Raw genomic sequence first — 17845 nt, forward strand, 5'->3', positions numbered from 1 at the left:
TACGGTATTCAGCATCACGTAATGCATCTGTGCTAGGTGCACGGTAAACAGAAATGGCGCGAGCACGCGGACGTGATCGCACGATATCGAACTCCAACGATTTTGCCATATTCTCCATTCGTTCGTCTCCACCATCTATAGACCTTGTCTTTGAACAAATTTTCGCAGGGGGATGTTCGACGCGCGTAATTTTACTTCGCGAGGAATGCTGATTTCTTCCTTCGTTTATTCTTTTCTACGGCATTCACAATTTCTTCGGAATAGAAAATCCTAAGGATGGTAAGGAATTTGCATGTAAAAACCGGTACTGTGTACGTACGTCAATTAGATTTATATATTACGGATCATTGGAACGGACATAAAGTATAGGACGATGTAACGCGGACGTCTGGACCAGGGTATAAAATAAATCGTTTCAGGAGAACGAATATCGCGTTACGATCCATCCGTATTAGGAGATAGAAAGGTGGAATTGAAGCTCGATAAACGTATTTGAAGTACTCGGAGGTTTCCAAACACGGAACCAGCCGGAGATCCGCGCGATTCACTCCGAGTAATACTTATATCTCGTTACACACGGTGTCCCTGCTATTAATTATTCTCCATCTCGCTCGTTGCCGTGGCTGGCTCTCGAAACGCTTCGATTACGGTTTCCTCTCCGACAGTGAAGTGCACGTTCTTCCGTATGACAATTGATTTAATATAGCACTCTGCGTATTCTAGCGAACTGGTAAAAAATTTATAAAAGATAAATACCGTTCGAATTTATTTTTTACATCGACACTGTCGTTAATCCTCGTTCCTTGTCGTTCTCTTCTTATCGTCATTGTAGCCAATTTTTTTGGAGAACGTATAATATACCTCTTTCGAATGTTGAACGTAAGCTACCGTTCCCATATATTCGAAGAAAATTGAGACTTTTATTGGAAGAAGTTACAATTCATTCTATTTACAATAATTGAACGAGAAGTCATAGGAAGGAACTGACGCTAACAGAATAGACTATTAGATTAACCGTTCCATTTAATTTTGCACGATTGAATTAAAAGCTGAGTCGAAGTCCTACGACCCGATTTCATCGTGAAATTTGGTTCCTTTTCTTCCTCTGAAAGTTCTTCTCGTTTCGAAAATACTACAATAAGCGATGCACCGTTCCGTACGCGACATTCCGTATCTCCGTAATCGTTAGTCCTTCGTCGTGGTTATTGCATCCTTCTGTCGTTTGGCTCGATATCTTCGCTCGTCCCCTCTTCGTCCTTTTGTATAACAATTCTCGTGTGCTCCATCACCGTCTCCATGCAACTTTCCTCTTCTCTTCTCCTCCATAGTTCTACTTACACCACTTCCACCTGGCAGTTCGTCTCTGCAATCCTCCATTTCTCTCTCTCTCTCTCTCTCTCCCCACTCTCTCTCTCTCTCTCTCTGTCGCACACTTTGCTATCGCTGCTGCTGCTTCCTCTCGCGATTCCATTTCTGCGTTGTTGAACTATAACTCTCTCTAGGAAGGCAGTGGCAGCTATTACGCCGGCTCCTAAGCTATTACGGCATCTGGGAAGCTCGTTGGTGCTGGTGCAAACGGAACGAACGCGGGGGTTCGAGGAAGTGGCACGAGAGGAGGAACACCAAGGGGTACAGGGCGGTTGGTGGGGATCGGGGGTGGGCGTTGGGTTAGGCGAGGTGATGTATTGAGATCCCATTGTATCCACGGAATCCCCCTAAGATTGCCAAACGACGTCCTCCCCCGCCACTCTTCGCCTTCCATCTTCCGCCATCCACCTTTCCAGCCGCCCACATTCTGCCACCTCCTTCGCAACCCCGCGTCTCCAACCCCCTACCTCACGATTCTCGCATAATACGTCACCGGTGGAAAGGCAAGCCTTCGGTTTTACTTTTCGTTGAGACTCCCCCGCACCCACCCACCCACCCTCCTCCTCAAAGCTTCGCTCTCTCCTCGTATATTTCTCTTCTCCATTTTTCCTTTTTATCCTCTGTCTCTTCTTCCATTTTAACCCACACCACCCGGTTGATTCTTTCACCCCGTTCTCCTTTTTCTCGAACGAGAACCTATGCAGATGCGCGTGCTGGAATATTCATGCCGCGACGGAAACAGAAAAAACAGCATCGTCGAAATCACCGTTTTCCACCTCACGATACCATCCCCTCGTCATCTTCCCGCTCTGCTTCTCGCCTTCTCGAGTCGTTCTTGATCTCTCTTCCTCTTTTCCTCTTTATTTTTTTTTTTTTTTGTTCTCCTCTCTTTTCGCTTGGCCCCTTCCCGTTCGCGGAGCGTCTTTAATAATACGACGTAGCGTAGCCGCAACCGCGTACAGTATCGATAGCTCGCATAATGTCGAGCCGTTCTCTGGGATATTGCGCTGAAGGGAACGCACGGTTCGTTCTCGGAATGTTCGTCGAGGAAACGGGCGAAAAGGAAAGCGAGGGAGGCAAGGCACACAAACCGAGCAGCGACAGATGCAGACCGGGAGGAATTCAAATTTTTGCGCTGAATGCCCGCCGGTTCAATAACAACCTTTATTATTTTAACGATCTACGCCGTTGCTCGTCGTCACCTTTGCCTTCGTATCGTACGTTTGCCTTCGATCCGACAAAGAGAATCCTCAGTTCCATGATAATTAGCCAACCCTTTTATCTAATTATTTTCCCCTTCCACCCCCTGTATGCAACTGTGCTTACGACTGTTGGATCAAATTTTTTGATTGCTTAGATCGGTCGGTCTTCTGTTTGGTATCAACGTGCTGGAATATTTTTAAAGTCAATATTCATTAAAGAAACGATGGTCAGGTAAACCAGCATTTGCCTCGTACGCTCGTGTATAGACCAAGTCCTTCGAAGAGAAAGAAATTGCGGACAGTAAATATCCGGAACGTGTTTGTAACGCTGGCGGATCAATAAAACGTTATATAGACCTCGCGTATAAAGACGGAAGCTAACATTATCCCAAGGCAGCTCGCAATTTCGTTAAAAATAACGCGTCGCTATCTATTACTAGCCGTGCAAGTCAACATACGACTGCTGTACCGTTATTCGAGCGATCTGCATAATACATATGTCCACCAGAAAGTGGTAGCAAAGCGGGGGAACGTTCGTCGCACGATAAACGCTTGCATTTTTGATGCTTTGAAAGCTATGAATCAAACCTGATGTCATCTATCTCGTACATTAACGACTTTATCGAAGAACACAAACTTCGGAAATTATTCAGAAATAATCCTCTGAAGCTCTGTTCATTCCTTCGTTTAAAACTCGTTCAGCTATTGCCAAAACTGTTCGTAATTTGGATATATTTTCACGTTCTTATAATAGATGATTATGGTATATATAGTGATATTTTTGTTATCTAAATTAATAAAGGAAGCTTCAAAATCGTCAACGATGCTAGTGAAGTTTGTCACCTCAATACATTTGCCTTTTTGACAGTGCAATAGAATGACGAGGAATTCAGAATGAGGAATTTAAAGAATAAATACTTCTTTATCGTCAACACGTCTTACATATCTGGTGTCATATATGTAAAGAATACGTACTGTCAACAGTTTATCGTTTAACTATTTATTAAGAGATAACGTGTTTACGTGTTAATAGGTATTACGTATGATAGCATAATACGAAGTCTAAGTCTCGTGTTGTATCGCGAAAAGATTATATGTTCAGCAATCATAATTGTGTGATTGTGACTGCTGATACTCGGTCAATTGCGTACAAAGAACATACGAAGTTAACAAAATCGTATAAAGTTTGCGTAGTTTTCGCACGTAAAGAACTGCGCGATTTCAAATTCTAATAAAAAAAAAGGTTTATTTACTAAAATAAGATAAATGAGAAACGATAAACAGAATAAACGTCCCGTAATCGAAAAGAATCGATTTGGTCGTGCTTGAGATTCACTTAACTTTTCACCACGTGTAAGGAGAAGACAGGAAAAAAATGACTCATAAATTTGTAAGCGAATCCACGATTATAACAACTCGGCTAGAGCGTTCTTGCCTTGCGAACAGGGGACGAATACGCAGATTTTAATTGGCGATCCGCCAATCTCCGCCTCGATACACAACCTAGTACAAATATCGACGATGTCGGGACTGTAGCGGCGGTCAACGCAAATGCAATTTGCGTATCCTCCTCCCTTCTCTGCGCGACAGAGATAGCGGAAAAAGGGGACAGGAAGGGGTTACATGGTAGGAGGGGGATCGATATTTGGTAAATATTTGTGGCGAGTCGAAACAACAGAGCTCGAAAGGACGTATTCTATCTCTGTTTCTCTCTCTCTCTCTCTTTCTCTCTCATTCGTCCTCTCTGCACTCGTGAAGCGCAGGATGTTTGTTTCGCGATCCGAATACCATTCGAGGGTGCCTGGAAAATCGCGTGGGAGTGTTGGCGTCATCGAGAGCGTCATATACAAGCGTTCAAGCGGAATGTTGATCCCGACAGCGACCGATGCGTTCGTTGTTCACGCAGAAAAAAACGTACGTCATCGTTGCTATTTCCACCGCGAGTGGCCGCGTCGCCTCGAGGCTCTCCAACTATCATCGATCGCGTTCCCCAAAGGTCCGTAACCTTCGACTTAAATTATTCCGATCGTGCAATGGTTAGGGACAGACGGTAGATGTGGCGTATCTGCCTGTCTTTTCCCCGAGAACCATAAGGATTAATGGGTTTTATCGCGATATTCTTCGGATCTTGTTCAAAGTCGCGTTACGTACAGAACGATATCCGGTTGCGAGGAAGATGGAGATAGAAGTATAAAATGATCGGTTATATAATTGAACCGAACGATTGCATGTAAAGGTGCACGACAAGTGGAAGAGAAACATATGTCTGGATTGTTTATTCGCGTATCTCGTCCGGGTTTAAGCCGACCATGAGGCAGAAAAATAAATATCTATCGGCCATGTGTTTATTCGGTGTTGTCGGATATCGCTGTATACATAGCAACTTTATCGTTGTCGTTGAAACACTCGGCCAGGTACGACCGTTTTATAATGGAAACGGGGAAATAGCCCTGCTGGTTGGTCGAACTTATTTTTTCCGCCTACGCCACGATATCTGCCAGACATCGTCAAGAAACAATTTCATTTTTATTGCGAATAGAAATAATATTTCTATTTGCGGGAACGCGACGAAGGACGAGGGATTAGTTGGACGGGGTGACGCGATTAAAACGAACAGAGCAAATGATTGCGTCCAATCAGTCTTTCTTAAAGACTTTCCCCGAGACAATCGTCCGAGAAACGGGCTAGGGTGGTGGTGGTGGAAAAGTTGGCAAGGAAAATGTCTAGCGGAAAATACGAAACCGTCAAGAAGGAAAAGGCAAATCCTCGGAAAGTTCTCGCGGAAGCGGCACGATAAAGCCGTCAATTTTCACCCTCAATACCGTTTGTCTCCGCGAAAGAAAGGAAAGCAAGCACGGCGGCCGTGAAAAGAGCGAAAGAGAGACACGAGCTACGAGGGCAAGAAGAGGCGATCCTGGAAAAAGGGGGTGAAGGCGGAACGAAAACGACGGAGACGGAAGAGCCCATCGGAAAGGAGGAGACATTTATTACGACTTTAACTGGACTTTGTGTTTATTCAGCGACTGTTGCTCTCACTTACAGCCGTTTCTTCTCCTTCTGTCCGTTGGAAGAGACGCACAACATCCAAAGACAGACAGTTGGTATACTACAACACGACTGGGAATGAAGGTCCATGGCTTCCGCCGCGAGAAATTCTTGGCACGTAGGGTGACCATCCGGATGGCGTGCTTCTTCTTCAACCCCTGTCACACGACTCTCTTCTCTGCCCCCTCGCGTCGAGAGAATCTTTCACTTTATCCACTGGTGGACACCGATCCGGCAAACTCTGCCACCACCACCACCACCACCACCACCACCACCACTGATATTCCTGCTTCTCTTCCTCTGTCCGTTCCCTTCATCCCTCTGAATATCATTCCGCGAACGTCGACTTGCATCCCTTTTCAGTCTCGTCAGGAGAAACGACGTGTCCGCCTGACGAGACGTTTCGAATGTTTGCCACGTCTATCTCTCGCCTCGTCAGGCCGCGGTTCTTTGATTTATCTCGATCGAGAGAGTCCGCCCGAGGGACGTTGACTTCTTTGCGTATACGTCTCTCTATCGCCGCCAGCTGATCGTCGTTGAAACCGTATTCGATGGAAGTTTTTCATTATTTCCAGCCATCGCGTACATTATCGACGGACAAATTTAATCGTAGAAATAATAGTGGAATGTTTGTAGAGTTTCGAATGAGTTTACCCGTCGCATTTCTATATATATATATATATATACATCGTACCAGAAAACTTGTCTGATTCGATAGTGGCTGAAGAAATCAGAAGCGAACGGTAACGCGATAAACTCGGTGTTAGGTTGCACCTGCACGAATTGCATCACAAGCAGCTGACTCGTTGTTTTCGCGTGTCTTGTGTATTTAACGTTTCACCCGCGCGATATACATACACTTCTCTGTATTACTATTAAAGCGATAGAGTAGGAAAGGGTCAGCTAAATCGACGATTCGATGGCAGAAAACGATCATGGTCACGCAGACCATCGGTGTACGATGTATACGTTCTTGAAAGTTGAGAGGAGAAGGTATAGGCCTCGGGAGTTAGGTATAAACCGAATGCCACTGAAGAGGAGGCAAAGTAAAGACAATCGCGCACAATTGGCACATGAAATTTAAAGAAGCAAGGACGAAGCGGCGCGGGTGGAAGGGCCGGTCGCTCACTCAATATACCCACGCTCCGGTGTTCGAGCCCTTATTCTTTTCTCTTCCTTCCAGTTCGCTGGAAATTTACATTTCCTCCCTCCTTGCTGGAACTGTCTGTTTATCCCGCTTTCTTTTAAAGAGCCGCTGGTGGCTATACCCCAACCTTCTGAACCCGCCGTGAACCCCCTCAAGTTCTAGCTCCTCAGCCCCTCGGAATTTTATTTCCATCTCCTTTCCACTAACCTCTTTCCGCATGGTTTCTCTTTTTCCTTCGTTCTTTCATCGTCGAGCGACGGAGAATCGTCGATCTCTCGCAGTACCCGAACCCGCAGCACCTCATCTTCCGCTATACAGAGACAATCCTCCATTTACGGCGAGATTACGCTTCGTTGGCCGATAATCGAAAATATGCCATCGAATAACGCCCCGGAATTATTTGTAGCCTCTCCGCGCCGCGTTTTCCTGACGCTGATGAAGAGACAATCGGGCACGAAGGAGGGGCCACAGTTCGTCAAGGTCTTCTTCTTTCATTTTCACCAAAGAATTTACGATACGCGAATGCGAAGATGTTTCACATTTTAGCTATGAAACTATCGAACGTGTATGACGTGATAGAACCTTGAGAATGTACCTCGACCTGTGCCGTTTCCTCCTTTTTCTAATTCATCCACTCAAGGGTTCCTTCATCTTGCGAGTTTCCGAGCAAACGACACAGCCAGCTCGGTTTATTAAAACATTCAATTTCGTATATTACGCATTCGTTACTCTTATCTGAGTGAACGGGCGAAGGGTGCGTCCTCCGGTGACGGGGAATCGCGGAATCCTCGAATCGGGACGTGTCATTTCGAAAACGTCGCTCAATAAACGAAAGAGGGATCAGCATTCGCGGCGGGACGTAATCCGTGGATCAGATGCCGAAATCAGCGGGTAATTGACGCAATTTCTTCTCCCTCCCCCGACACCCACCCGAAGGATTTCTCTTAGTGCGAGCTCGAGAGAAAGAGACGAACGAAGAAAAGACGATGGAAATGGGGAACATTGGGGGGCGAAAAAAGAATGTGCTCGTGAGAAAAGGATAGACAAGACCACAATCTCTTTTTCTCGAGTTTCAGCGTGGCGTGAGCCTCCGGTCGGATTTTAGCGCAGATTCTAAAAGCCAGCCAAGTCTCGGTTGCGGAAGAAGCGAACCTTTAATAAAGAGCTTAAGCGAGCTAAATAGAAACATTTTTCCGTCGGCTTGACTCGGCTTGCTTCCCAAGTCTTGGCTCCGTTGCAATGAAATGAGTCGCGGCTGCTCGTGCATAAGTAATCCGCAGATGAAGGTATCCCAACCCCTATTCCGTCGCCCCCCCTCTTGCTCGAGTTTCCTCCTAGGAGAGCTACTGCGTCGACGTATATCGGCCCGGTGGATCTTTAAAAATCAACCGTGGATTATCTGTGACTGGTTCGTGCGAATATTCCTCTTACAAGTGGGCTATTTATTGTATAAAAATAGGAGATAACAATGGCAGATAACAAATTATGGCATATAGCGGCGATAATAAGTATTAGAATACCTACTCGTTACGCTCATTCGAAAACTGTAATAAATTTTATCATACTCGACAGGTATTTTATATTGTGAAGCGCGTATGAAACGATTGAAATAATCGGTGATAAATTAACTAGGAAATAAAAGCAGCGAATTAAATGTGTACGGACTACTATTTGCACAAGTGAACTAATATTACCAACGAAATTTTACAAGCTACAAATTGTCGACAATAATATATATCGTTGCGTAATAACGACAGGTTTGAGAATGAAATGAATGAACAGTTTTACCAACTACCAATTACCTGATTACCTTATTTGAAAAAAAATTCTAAAATTCTAAAGAAATCTATCTTTTTCAACTAGTTAATTTTTTCATTTCTTATCCTGATATTGTTCATTAATAAATTATAACGCGTGGGTGTTGTAATATTCCGGTGATATACACGACGAAACAACATCAGTACCAACTTTTATTAAATACCGAAAGGATGTCACGGTACGTACTTATTATTCCTACCTAGACAAACAAAATCTGTTCAACTTTGAAATTTTCTATTCTACTCCGCAGAATGTGTTTAACTTCTAAATTCTCAATTCTCCGAGAGACAAGAGCGTGGAAAGAATCTTTAACCATCAATCTGAATATTTCTTAACTCATTTTCCCAAGGTGACGTCTTGTAGAACGGAATCCATGTGTCGGTGGTCTTTTGATGGCACGAGCGGAGGGCGAAGGTCGTTTATGGTGCAAACCACTCGATGGGGGGAAGGATTCGGTAATTATTCGCCATAGGCTTGAAAAATTGCCACCTAATCCCGAAATCGATAGTCCTGCCAGAGAACGCGCGAGTGTAAGGAACCCTCTCCACCCTTCCCTACCCTCTCGTACGTATCAGTTTTTTTTTTCCTCTAGCCGTTGGAAAAAAGGGGGTGAAAGTCTGCGTGGAGGTTAGCCTCTTTTTCCTCGCGAAGACCGCCCCTCGCGACACTGTCGTCGTATCATGAAAATAATGTATCGATATCGTAATAAGGGAATGATTGGATACATCGACGCTGATATATTCATCCGTAACCCCTAAACTCACCCCTTCAGCTAGGATGAACCACAGAACGATGCCAGCGTCTTGCGTTCACGTCGACTATTATTCATACAACGTATGGGGCTTTACGAGGTGTCTGGGTTATATCTTTGGGACGGTAAAGCGCCATTTTTTGGATGAGGCATTGCGGGTATAACGAAAGATGGAGAAGCTTCTCTGCAAGCCGGCTACTGAGAGATTTCTCTCCTAGAAGACCGTCAGCCTAAAGATATTTTTCCACTTCCTTCAAAAATATTTCCTGTTACGTGGAATAAAATCCTTTCAGGCAAAGAAATAACGAAACTAAAATAAAAATTAAAAATATGAAGTCCTATTTATTCTCAATTAGGCGTTGGAATGTTTTTCTACCTTCTCCAAAGCCACTTTCCACCTGCATAGAGCAAAAAATTCCTTCAAGCGAGTAAATAGCGATATTAAACTGTAAATTAAAAATTTTAAGTTATAGCTATCGTTGACGTCTCGATAAAAAACTTCTCATAGCGCCACGGACGCATACATTTGCTCGATCGTTTCACACCGATTCACTTCCAACCGCCCGATACATTATGAACGAAGATCCTCGCGCGGCACGTCGTCTAGGAACCTACAAATCAGAAATTCGTATCAACGAAACTCGTCTGGGGTGGCTTTTCCCACGGACTCTTCCCTGACATTGCACCCTTAACGTTCGCCGCTCGCTGTCCCGGCCTTTACAACAGTCAAGCTTTTCCAGCGCGTTGTGCACGCGCCCTGGAACGCCGGATTAAACGGAGAACGAACGATCCGCCCCGGTAATCGGCTCGTCTCGCGACCTCGCGGCCGATGTATAATTTATAAAACGGCATTAAATTGTCTAAATGTCGCGGCTCGGTTTCTAGCTCGCGACGCTTCGCTGCTCTACTCGACGAGGGTTATATACCTATATACGAATCTTTAGTAAATGTATGGGGCACGGTGGTTCCCAAACGGCGAAGGTTGACTGCCAAGAGAAGAACATATTAGCTCGACTTAAGGCGCGGTATAATGATCTCGAGGCGAAACCGTCTTATTCTGGGCTCGATAGCTCGTGCAGCGAGTGGTGGACGGGAGCGGGAGGGGGTGGCTTTCGTGAGGGCTGTGGGCACTCAGGCGAAAATAAGTGCGAGTTTCAGCCACCGCTGATTGCGAACCGTGACTCTTCTTCGCGATGCTCGAGCGCAGTATAAAGTAATGTCTTGGTAAGAAGAGGTAGAGAGAAGGGTGTACCGGAGGGTGGATGACGGAAGCGAGGCGAGCCGGGCCTCGAGGTTCGAGGGTAAGCTTTAAAATCGGCGTCAAACGCGAGGCCACCCTCGGCCGCAAATTTTTATTCATTGACACTACACGGCTGAGCACCCTCCAACCACGAATACTAAAAGACGGAGGCGGCTCGAGTGCTTCGGTTTTTCTTCAGTCTCGTTGCGCGATATTGGGGTTCCCTCGAGATTCTCCTCCTTATGGTAGTATTATTCGCATTATATACTGCTCTTATTTCGCTGACGTTAAGTGGATACGCGGGTAATGGATACTTATTGTTTTTATCATCTAAATATCGGGGATGGTTATTCGTCTAATTTTTGCATAAAGGAGGCAAGAAGAGTTGTGTATATAGAGTTGTGTTTGTGTGTGTGTATATTGATGTTTGGTTGAATAGCCGAAAATTGAGGGCAAGGGATGAAAGTTGCAAGCAAGAAGGAAACTCTGAAACTTCATAAATCACCATGGGGACGTACAGAAGGTGAAAGTGGTCATGCATGGATCGCAGATGTGCGAACGCGCCTCTGCTTCCGAAGGGAGATACTCACGGGCCAAGGTCTTATTTACTCTAAAAGGTAAAAGGGAAAAACCGAGCAGCGCGGCGGTCTGTCCATCCATAGCTCGATGGCCACTCACCAAGCCTGACCGTTCTCACAGTAAATATATCGAAGTGAATTGCAACTTCGTCCCTAATCCAACCCGAAAACCCGGTTGCTCGAGGCTTGATCCATGGCGCCACACTAAATTCGCTCAAAATTTATAAGGTTCCGTCCGTTTGCTTCTACTTCTAAGATTTACATCTTCTCTGTCATCTCTGAAGCAGCAATCATTGAAAAATGACAGCTGTTCGCTATCCATTGAAAATATATTCGTCTTTTCTTATTTTTGAATCAAATTGTACGTGAAACGTAAGATGAAAATATCACGCGAATATCAGTACGATGATCTAGATACCAAGAACGAATATCGTAGATGATGAAGCGATCGCTAGTCGACTCAAGTACATTCATCATGCTCGCTATTTTCAATAGATCACCTGGCAGCATTCTTAGTACGCTTCTTTCATGGAAATTTACCACTTATCCAATCGAAAGTTTCGCTTTGACCGAGTGAATCGAGGCCCGTGGTTCCTTTGCGAATGACACGTTTAACGAATGTATAATTAATCCTGCTGCGTTAAAATGATAATGACAGAGCTTTAGCGTTGGCGTCGTGGCCCGGTAAAAAGGAAACAATCGTAAAATATCCACATATATGCGTGTAAAGCCTAGTAAACCTTTTAAGCTTAACTGCAAAGCGTCCAAAGTTACCTTTTAACGGGTGATTAGCAAAACCGAGCTGACCTTTTCAGCGGCCAATTACAAGAGATTCCGACATAATCCTATTAACTACATTAGCTCATTATTGCATAACTGTATCTCAGGGTACTGTCCGCTTAGATCTCCTCTTGTAGGATTTCTACGAATGTCTATTTCAAAGCACCCTCTCACACCCTGTTATCGTCCACTTCGTACCAGTAGTTTTCCTGGTCGTTGCTCGAGAAACGATACCGATAGTCATCCAAATCGAATCACCTGCTCACTGTTACAATTTCACCAATGTAGCTTCCAGACTGCGAAAATCTTCGAGGAAATAGAAATACGAGTACGTCTCTTTGGAAGGAACCCTCTAACACTCCTACCAGTCGAGGAATTTGCTACTGGTCTCTCCACGAAGGCTTATCCGAACAGACAGAGATTTTATTTAGATCCCAGGCTATAAATGCGAAACGTTTCGAGCGGTTGGTCGGCCAATCAAACGGAGGGATGAGCCTGAAGGGTGTTAGGACTACTACCCGATGTCCACACCTCTGTTGTCAGCTAATGTCCGGCCATTGTAAGGGGTCGCTCGTAAGCGTAGCGATTCTTCGCTTTTAGGAAGGTGTTGCCACGGAACGTGGCGCGGAAGAAGAGGGTGGAAAGGAAAGAAAGGGAGGTGGAAACGACGAACGAAGTCAGGAGCTAGCTCGTATTAGTGAGAAGTTTTCACGGATTCCACTGGCCAGCACCCCCCGCCCTTCTAGATGTTGGACTGGTCGACACCCTTGGTGGCTATCGGCTGACGGCAATCCAGCTAAATCTCTTCCACCATAAACGGCTAAACAAAGAGGTCCATTCTTCAGGAGCAGCAGCCCCCTCCGGTTACACTGCCGTCCGGCAGACCCGACCGACCTGCCCACTACCCTTATCGGCCTCTGTCCACCACTTACGACCATCCATCTGGATCGCTTCTTTTCCGAAAGCTGAAAGCTCCGACAAACGTGATAGTACCGCCCATGCCATTGTTCCGCAGGATTTTTCCGCGATACAGCCAGTCTGTTTGCTGCAGCGAAAAATCGAATCGTCACCCCTATGGTGTCACGCAGAAAGTGACGGATGAAGTTGATTCGATTGAGTTCGCTACTACCATTCTTCGTTGCGTTTCGGGGTTTCGATCGAGTAAACGTAGAACTTGGAACTTTTCCAAATTCTACGCACGAGTTTTTACTATTCGTTGCTTAAAGGATAAGAGGAATGCACACGATCACACGATGTTATGTGATTTTATTCGTAGATGTGTAACTTTCAATTAATACGCGGGTTTATTGAAAATAACCAATCGAGCTCGCGTTCCACTCAAATACCTTTTCCTAAGTGACGAACTGTACCATTGGACTTCGTTGATTTAATTTTTAACAAGGTTAGACTGACTCCCCGTTGGTGCTGATGGAAGTAGCGAGGGGATGTTCGCGACCTTCCTATTTCGTGCAAGTATCATCGAAGGAAGGCCAGGCCGAGAGAATGGAAGGTTAAGATCGTCCCTTTCGGTCCATAATAAAAGAAGGCAGATTAATGCCTTCGGTCTTGAATCCAATCAACATTATTCCGACAATAGTCCGCCAGCCAATACCCGTTCTACTTTGCTGAAGGCTGATATTATCAACAGCCCGCTTACCATCCTCCTCCGCCCTGTTCCGCACGACAGTCATCCCCTAACGTCTTCTTCTACCCTCGCGCCGCTTCTCGCTGCTTTCACACCCCTAGACACCTCGCTCGTTCTTAATTCCACGGCCGGATGATAAGTATGCTAACAAGAGAACCACCGGCACGGATACAGGAGGGGGTGGTACGGTCGACTGGTAGCTTAAAGCCAAATTAACGCCACGCACACATAAACGCCGTAGACTTCTTCGTCAATGTTAACGTCTACTGGAGGCCATTAGCCGATCGAACCGCGTCGAGAGCACGGATCGACGTTGGCTAAGGTCGAACGCTTCTCTCTTCGAATCCTCTTCGTATCCTTAATCGCCACCGCGATAAATCAGCAGGAGGAAAAAGCAACGCTGGTCGTTGCTCGAAGCTTCGCTACCTGATACGTCTCGAGTAGCCTCCTTAGGGGTGATTTTTTCGAGGCGGAGCTTAGATGTCGCCGATAGCGAGCGAGTTTACATCAGCGAGTACTTAAATAGGTACAGAATAGGGTGGCCGGTTCTCCTTTTCCGGTTGATCCTTATCTTTGGATTCAATAAAATCGAAGGAATCGAGGAAGAAAGTAATATCCTCCGATGATGGTGGAACAAACAGATATTTCAAGAATCGCCGAAGCTATTTCAGGAAGTATTATTTCCATTCCCTTGGCAGGATCACACAGTGTCGCCTGCCCTTGGTTGTAAACCAAAAGATTTCTTTAACAAATACGTCCATGAAAAACTAATATCCATAGTTCTCGATGCGATCGTCGCGAAGAGAAACGACGAAAGGAGACACACGCCGGACACAACGGGTGGGGTGGAGCGTTTCGGGAACCTATAAAGGCGTGTTTTACGAGGGCAGATAATACGATGAAAGATGCGAACTGCGGCCAGTCATGCCTAAAGAGTGTGTGTAACCGGACCATCCGCCCTCCTTCTTTCACCGTTACGTCTAACCCCCGCGGTTTCGCGGCCTTTCATCGGAAGGGTCGAGGAAGGGCAGAAACCGGCCTTGCTCCTACGCCCATAATATATCAATTTCGTATTCTAATGTCCAGCCGGTTAATTCAAAAAGCGTCGACGCTGCGGAAACCTAAGCGGTCGTGGCTTGCTCACGCTTCCTACAGAGGGTGGACCATCCTTCGTTCTCGTTCCTTTTCCACCCTACGCGTTTTCGAAGAAGCAAAGGGTGGCTGGGAATAGTTGTACGATTCTCGTTTACAGCCTCGTCGTCACGTATGCTGATACGCGCCAACCTCACCATCGCTCGCTCGCTCGCTCGCTCATGTCGCACATAATTGAGGGAGCGGCTGTTTGCGGTCTCGCGGGGATGCTCTCACCCCCGATTACCCAATGACGTAGTATCTGCGAAGGATTTCGGGAAGTCGTCGCGAAATTGCGCGACGAAACATAAAGAGATCGGCCAGAGGAGGAAATTCTATATTTTAGGGGTTGTTTGCTGCTGGTTGGCTGTATAAAGAGTATTTCGATCCATTGCTCTGATCTGCGGGTGCTGGTAGGATGATAGTGAATTATTTGCTTATAAAGGATTAATTAATTATTAAGAAATGCCTCTTATAAATATATTCTTCCTCTTTAATCTTTCGCTTTACATTTCGTCTACTTGATACTTGCGTTTGATACTATAGTAGATTAGAATGAAATATCGATCACGTTTTTCCTTCTTAGCCAAGTATATTAATTGTACATTGTTATTAATGTCAATTATATATTCGTTTATCAATAAGCGGCATCGTTTCTTTCGTAATTTCTTTGATCAATTTAAATTATCGAATTCTGCTTTAAAATAAAATCCGAATTAATCTGAAAGAATTACACGTATGTAGCGAACGTGTTAAATATTGAAACATTTAGAGATTACCGATATAAAGTATTGAAGTTAAAGTTAGAATTATGTGACACAACGTTATGAGACAAGGATTTAGTCCTGCATGGCGGAAGGTTTCGCGAATCACCGCGATGGTTTCGACATTAGAAAAAAAGCGATGAGTAATCTGTAGTAAAATCAGTCCACGGACTCGAGTGACATAAACTGCGTCGTAGATGGCCGCTTTATAGTCTCGTAATTCTCATCGTAACCGCGGCGGAACGATGCCGCCGCGTTGTCCCTCTGGCCGATCCTTCTGGACGACAGACGGAGAAAGAGATGCCTGCCAGGATGGCCAGGCGCAATCCCGGGGGGGTCGGAGAGGTTGAGGGATGAGAAAAAGGACGAAAGAGTCCTTGGAGTGGCGCGAACTATTAAAAAGCGCGCGTCCGCTCAAATTCTCGCCGGTAGTAAATTACCCGAAAAAAGAAATAACCGTTGAATTCGACCACTCTCCGCCTCTGTCACCATGCCGCTCGGTTTTTAACCCCCTCCCAGTCAGCTCCTCCTCCTTTTCTAAAGGCCTCGTTTCCTTCTCCCCTCGCGGAGTTCCCAAATCCCCCCTTTTGGCGGGTCCAAGTGTGGCTCGCTCGAGAGATCGTCGGTCTCTCTTTCCTAGGGTAAAAACCCTCTCGACGAGGAGCGCGCCGCGGTCTCAGATAAAAAATTAGCCGGAGTTGCAAACGTTTCCACCTTAAATCATATATTTATCGCGACATTAATTCAACCCTTTTAGGTACCCTTTTTTCCTGGCGGCCACTCCGCACCCGAGACCGAACCGCCTCCGCCTCGTCTCCGACCAACCCCCTACCCCTTACGTTCCCTCCTATCAAGCTCCTCTCTTTTTCCACATCCTGTCCTCGCTCCACCTCCTTCTTGCACCTCGAACTCCTGCGACGAACGATGTCCCGTTAGTCCTCTGCCGCTAATTTCTCAGATTCGAGTATTTTTATGTACCGTCGTGCGAACCTGACGGGGGTAAATCCTCTCGTTTATTATTTAGAAGGGTAGTATGAACACTCAACGGTGTATATATACGTGTAGGAAGGGTGGTCAGGACCTGTGCGCACACAGACGAAGGCGTTTACCTTGTCCTCCTCTACTTTTTGATGGGGATATACGATCTCGTTATCTCTTCTTACTTCGACTCTCGACGATTATCCTTCTTTACGGTCGGTTTGCTGGATCGTGCACCCTCGTGCACCCCTCTTTTGGATACTCGTACGCGTTCTCGTGAACGGTGTGTCGGGATCCATTCTTAAACCCGCGTTACCGTCTGGGACATTTCCTTCGATTTGTAACCCCTTCGTCGTTTGGGTTAGATTATACACCCCTTGTCTGGTTAATTGTTCAAAGGTTCGTCTCCCTTATCGTTGACGAATTATATACCCTCGACGTGTGACTTTTTGATCTTTCTACGCAGAATGATAAAAGATAAACGAGAGTTTGAAAATTATAGAATCATTTCACGTCGCATATAATATCATCATAGCGATGCTGGTGCAACGTGACGTAACTAAAAACCATCGGATCCACGAGAACGCATTACTCACAATGAAATAGGAAACGAGACGTATGTACCTTAGAACCCCAACGCAACGGTTGTTTACTTAATAAATACATATTTAGTATATGCCACGTACACAAGCCTCGCAAGGCCGGCTGCGCCTATTTTTGCCCTAAGTTTTGTTATCATAGGACCAGGCGATGGGTCGCTGTACCCCTCGCCGAACCATCATTGGGTTACGGAATACACCTAGCTGTTCGACAATGGGAACGGCTAAACCCAAGGATTTGCCTCGTATAACTTCGATAGGACTACAATATCGTACATTGAATAATATAAATCCGCTGGAGCAATTTCTCTTCGTCACTTCTTTTTGCCCCGTGTATGATACAAGGAACGAGTAGAACGAGTAAAGAACGTTTGGAAAGGGTAGTCGTACAAATTTAAAATACTTTGGTCATTTATCTTTTCTTTATTTTTCTTCGTTACGTTGTAAGGACAAAAAGGTGTGACAAAAACGGAATAATTCTCCGCGTATCAGCAGAAAATTTTGAAAGCATTGCTGTACACGGTACCAATTGTAGTACTGGAAATACGAGTGAAAGGAATATTTAAGGACATGCCGTTTCGAGGAATATTTCGTCCCCCATTTCCGGTTCGCCTATACAAACTTGAGCCGGTGGTTCAGGTTGCGTCAGACAACACGTGTACACACATATTTACGAAGCAACAGTGTGTGCAACCACCTCCTCGTCTCCATGTATATCCACGGCCAGTCAACTAAAGAACGGAATATTCATAATTTATTAGTAAGTCGGTGTATCGAACCGTTTGAGTGTGCCTGACAG

At 45.5% G+C, this 17845-nt stretch overlaps 1 protein-coding gene across 24 annotated transcripts in view; it reads left to right on the forward strand.

Moving 5' to 3' along the window:
* The window catches only part of LOC122574326 (forkhead box protein P1-like), a 247811-nt gene that overhangs the window by 132372 nt on the left and 97594 nt on the right, over window positions 1–17845 (forward strand). The window lies entirely within an intron of this gene.

The sequence above is a fragment of the Bombus pyrosoma genome, linkage group LG13 (genome assembly GCF_014825855.1).
Source record: "Bombus pyrosoma isolate SC7728 linkage group LG13, ASM1482585v1, whole genome shotgun sequence".
In the NCBI taxonomy this organism is placed as follows: Eukaryota; Metazoa; Arthropoda; class Insecta; order Hymenoptera; family Apidae; genus Bombus; species Bombus pyrosoma.